General features: G+C 52.4%; 1 pseudogene; it reads right to left on the bottom strand.

Moving 5' to 3' along the window:
• Positions 1-2334: 2334 nt before the first annotated feature.
• Positions 2335-3098, bottom strand: LOC142422758 (nuclear receptor subfamily 2 group F member 6 pseudogene; annotated as a pseudogene).
• Positions 3099-5397: the final 2299 nt, after the last annotated feature.

Raw genomic sequence — 5397 nt, 5'->3', positions numbered from 1 at the left:
AGTGGAATGTCAACTTGTATTGATTCATCCCACCTCAGATTCACGCAGCGCTGCCTTCCCCACCCGAGACCCTCTTCCTGCATCTTCCTCTTTCATGTCCATCAGTTCCCGTAGCTCTATGAGACAGGAGAAGTCTCCCGCTTATATATGACCGATGAACTTGAACCAAACTGGACTTACCTGCTTCTATAGCTGTTTAGGCAATTGTGGATATAAATCTCTATTTGTCCATACATGTATCATACAAGTATCCTTGGTCTTGCTTCTCTAGAGAACCCTGGTGGCAGAGCGCTTATGCATTGGCTGCTAAGGTCAAGGTCAACAGTTCAAAACCACGTGTTACACCACAGCAAAAGGAAGAAACATTTTAATGCAATAATGAATTACCGTCTCTGGAACACAGAGGGGAAGCTTACCCTGTTGTAGAGGGTTGTTCTGCATCAGAGTTGACTTGATGGGACCAGGAGAGGTTCTAAAGAAACAGAATGAGAAAAGATGAGTTGTCTAAATTGGTTCTGATGTCTGATGCAAGCCCTAAAGCTACTGTACATACCCCACATCTCTCGGTAAGTTTTGAGAAATCTATCACTACGAACCAAGAAGGTGTTTTCATCCCTGGCCCTGATGGCACAGTGATCATCCTCTGTGCTACAAAACACAAGAGCAGAAAGGTCAAACCAAGGGCAGCTCCCCTAACAAAAGACCAGGTTTTCTTCTCTCATGAAGAATTACAGTCTCAGAACCCACAGGAGCAGGTCTACTCTGTCCTGTAGGGTCCCCATGCGTCCAAATGACTGAGTTTGGGATGTGTGCCGATAATGGTGCTTAGGCTGTATCTGGAGCAAGACACCGCTGCATGGGCCCAGGAAACACCTCCCACGGTTTATGGCCTCCAGACCTCTACCTAGACTTAACTCATAGCAAGTCCCCAAAGCGAAGCCCAGATGTTGGGCCAGGAACAGCTATGCTCTACCCCCCAAAAAAATATTCTAGAATTCCTTAATTGTGCAGACAGAAACCTGCAGACTATGTGTCAGGATCGTTATAAAGGTTGTGCGATTATTGTGCAAGGAACATAAACTCTGATAAGTCTCAGTTTATTGATATGGCCCACTCAGCACAGATTCTCTGTCCAGTATTGGAGCTTGCGGGGTTGATGTAGTCATTCATTGGTTGGCCATCTACAGTAAGTCAAGCAGACGTATCAGACCTACAGTAGCATTCCCTAGGAGAGGGATCCAAAGGCTCAGGGAAAATGGCATGGGAGAGTGGACTTCTCAGAATAAAGCCATGGACGCAAAATCTGAGAGCCATGAGGGCACGCCTGTGAGCAGAACTGTAAGGAGCACATTTATGGAAGCAGCCCCAGCAGGGGGTCTGCAAAGGGAAAGCAAACAATTAAGCTGAGTGTGGTTTTCTGTTTGTTTGTTTTCCTTCAACAAACCTCTGCAGGCATAAGGCAACGTGACAACATATATGAAACTTTAAAAGAAATAACTGCCAAGCAAGGATCTTAAATCCAGCAAAATATGAAGAAGAAATAAGGGCATTTTCAGTCAAGGAGAATTCCAGAAATCCAAAGCAGCGGAATGAGTTATAAAAAAATACGAAGGCTATTCTATGGATGGAGAATCAAAAGGAAGAGCAAACATAAACCTGAGATCAATGAGCAAGGCAGTCCCCACCAGACAGTAACCAAGGTGAAGCAGCTCTGCAAATATGACACAAGACTGAAAAGAGAGAGCTACAGATATCAATCTGCAATGGAGACAAACACGAAGCAAATAGGGGGAGAAAAGTACATGCAAAGAAACTGTATGGAGAGGAAGGCAAGCAGTACACAAGAGAAACATGACCATCTTACACTAGATAAGAAAATAACTATCAAGGGAATGTCGTAAGAAATAGGAAAGAAACCCCATCAAAATGAAGAAAACCACAAAAGCCAACTCAGTAGTAAAATAACAGCAAACCAAGAAGGACAAGAAAATCCACAAGCACAAGGAATCCAGCACAGAAATTTATGTAAAACCAACTTACATAGACATCCTCTCCAAATGACTTCAGGTGCCTATCCAGGTGCAGAACGCAAGTCAGCACCGCCGAGGCATGTGCTTGCTGTGCCTGAAATAAACCTTCCAGGCTTGTAAGGCTCGGAAGTCCAGTAGCCTCCGAGTCAAATTGTAACCAGGGTCACTAAGGGCTACTGCATATTACATAATGATCTTTCGCCCTAGTCATGGTTCTGGTTAGCCACTTGGGGAGGCTGTCCCTATCCTTGGCCTGGGGACCCCGAGCATCTGTGTCGCTGGAGGTCGGTCACTGGCCGGAGCCCTAAGGCCAGTTGAAAGTACTCCCCGAGAGCAGCATGTCTCGGATCAGCGTCTCAACGGGTGTCTTGCCCACCAGGCGCATGAAGAACAGCTGAGAGATGAGTGAGGCTGGGACGGCACGCAGGGCAGGCAGACGCAGCAGCAGGCGGCCGAAGCACTGGGGCTGGGCTGGGTACTGGGTCAGCATGTACTCGGTCAGGGCCACCTGCGCCTTCTCCTGCAGCCTCTCCACGTGTGCTGGGTCTGAGAGGCCACAGGCATCAAGAGTAAAGAGCGCGATGGCCTTGAGGCAGCCATACTCCGCCGAGTCCACCTGCAGGCGGCCCAGCTTGTCCACTTGCTCCTGGAAGGCGCGCACCTGGTCCATGAAGGCCACCGCCCGCTCGGCGGCCATGGGAGCGGTGTGCAGCCCGGCTGCGGCCAGCAGAGGCGCAGTGTGCAGGAGCAGGGCCGCCTCCGCCGGGTTTAGCAGGAACAGCTCGCTCCAGCTGAGCCAAAGCAGGGCCACCTGGTCGGTCACCCGCATCTCCAGGAAGAAGGGCGCTTGGCGCGCCCACTCCACGGTGCTGAAGAGCAGCCGCGCCACCAGCTCGCACACAGGTTATCTGGGCGCCCGGGGGCGAGTCCGAGTCCTCCTCGGTGGGTGGCGCGCGGGTAGCCACCCGCCTTGTCCACGCCATTCGCGTCTCCACCGCTGCTGGGGCCGCCCAAGCCTCCGGCCACCATGGCCATAGCCCCCGGGCCGCGGGGCCAGGGCGGCCCCATTGCGCGTCGCTCAGGGGGACCTCTCTCGTCCTAGGGGTCGCTAGCCGGCGCCCATCCGGTCCCGACGCAAGGGGGGCTCCCGCGGAACCCCCTAAAAAAGTTTTGCAGCACCAACTTCTGCGACCTGTCCGCGCGCCAGCGAAACTGGTCAGGCCGTTTCCAGGCCAACTTTCCCACGCGTGCGCGGGCCCGCGGCCAGGGGAGACGCACTGGCGGCGAGGCCTGGGGGCCCCGGGGGCAGGCGCCCGGCCGCCCAGGGGCTCCGGCGGGGGCACGCGGGCCATGGGCCGGCCCGAGCCGCGGCGGGGGCCGCAGCCAACTTCGCGGGCCGCCCCGCGCACTCCGGAGGCTGGGGCCAAACTTTGGCCACAAGTTGCGCGGGCGGCCGCTGCGCTGGGAAAGGGCGGCGGGCGCGCGCCAGGGCCTGACGCTGCGCCTCCCAGGAACCCCTGCTTCCCTTGCCGCCGCCGCCACCGCTCGTGGCCTGCAGGTCAGCGGGCCTCGCCCTCCCAGCCGCCGCTGGCCTGGGCCTGCGCAGGGCCAGAGCCTCGCTCTCAAGCCCCCTCGCCACAGCCTCCACCGCCCCTGCGCCTGGCCTGGTGCTGCAGACAGTGTGACAAATATGGATTTCTCTTTTTTTCTTTTAAACGTTTTATTAGGGGCTCATACAACTCTTACCACAGTCCATACATACACATACATCAATTGTATAAAGCACATGCATACATTCCCCGCCCCAATCGTTCTCAAAGCATTTGCTCTCCACTTAAGCCCCTTGCATCAGGTCCTCTTTTTTTTCCCCCTCCCTCCCCTTTCCCCCCTCCCTCATGTGCCCTTGGTAATTTATACATCGATATTTTGTCATACCTTGCCCTATCCGGAGTCTCCGTTCCCCCCTTCTCTGCTGTCCCTCTCCCAGGGAAGAGGTCACATGTGGATCCTTGTAATCAGTTCCCCCTTTCCAACCCACTCACCCTCCACTCTCCCAGCATCATCCCTCACAACCTTGGTCCTGAAGGTATCCTCCACCCTGGATTCTCTGTACCTCCAGCCCTTATATGTACCAGTGTACAGCCTCTGCCCTATCCAGCCCTGCAAGGTAGAATTCGGATCATGGTAGTTGTGGGGAGGAAGCATCCAGGATCTGGGGGAGAGCTGTGTTCTTCATCGGTACTACCTCGCACCCTACTTAGCTGTAATATTTCTTAACGCAATCCATAGATACCTCCAATGTGTCAAGCACATTTGCACATACGCTCCCATCATCATTTTTAAAGCATTCTCTTTCCACTTAAGCTCCTCATATCAGTTTTGCATTTTCCCCCTCCCTCATGAACCTTTGATCATTTATAGATTATTTTTTCCTTATCTTACATCATCCTCCCTTGTCCCTTGCCCGCTTTTCTGTTATTTGTCCCCCTGGGAGAGGGATATAGAGTGATCCTTGTGATTATTTCCCCTTTTCTCCCCCCACTCTGCCCTAATCCTCCTGATATCTCTACCCTTCTTGTTGACCCTGAGGGGTTCATCTCTCCTGGATTCCCTCTGTTGCAGCCTCTGATCTATAGCAGTTTGCATGCTCTGGTCTAATCCAATTTGTAATGTAGAATTGAAGTCATGATAGGGGGTGAAGGAAGCACCAAAGAGCTAGAGGAAAGCTGTGTGTTTCATTGGCGCTATACGGAACCCTGACGGGCTCATCTCTTCCCTGGGACCCTTCTTTGAGGGGATGTAAAATTGTCTACAGATGGGTATTATGTCTCCACTCCATGCCCCCCCCCTCATTCACATTGGGTATGGTTTTATTCTGAGTCTTAGATGCCTGATACCTTATCAGGTCCTCAAACTTTTTAAACAGGGGGCCAGTTCACTTTCTGTCAGACCTGTCAGAGGGCCAGGCTATAGTTTAAAAAAAACAAACAAACTGTGAATAAATTCCTTTGCACACCGCACATATCTTATCTCGAAGTAGAAAACAAAATGGGGCAAAAACACCATGAGGGCCGGAAAAATGTCCTCACGTGGCCACGTGTGGCCCGTGGGCCCTGTGTGGCCTGCGAGCCGTAGTTTGAGGACCTCTGCTTATCCCATCAGCCCCTCATGATTACACAGGCTGGTGTGCTTCTTCCATGTGGGCTTTGCTGCTTCTGTTTATCTTCAAGCCTTTAAGACCCTAGCCGCTATAAGTTTTGATAGCACGACACGATCAGTTTTCCTCACCACATTTGCTTATGCACCCATTTTTTCTTCAGTGATCCAGTTGGGAAGGTGAGCATCACAGAATGCTGGATTGTTAGAA

Source organism: Tenrec ecaudatus, chromosome 12 (genome assembly GCF_050624435.1).
Source record: "Tenrec ecaudatus isolate mTenEca1 chromosome 12, mTenEca1.hap1, whole genome shotgun sequence".
Lineage (NCBI taxonomy): Eukaryota > Metazoa > Chordata > Mammalia > Afrosoricida > Tenrecidae > Tenrec > Tenrec ecaudatus.
Note: the sequence above shows the minus strand (reverse complement) of the source record. Positions and strands in the feature narration are given on the sequence as shown.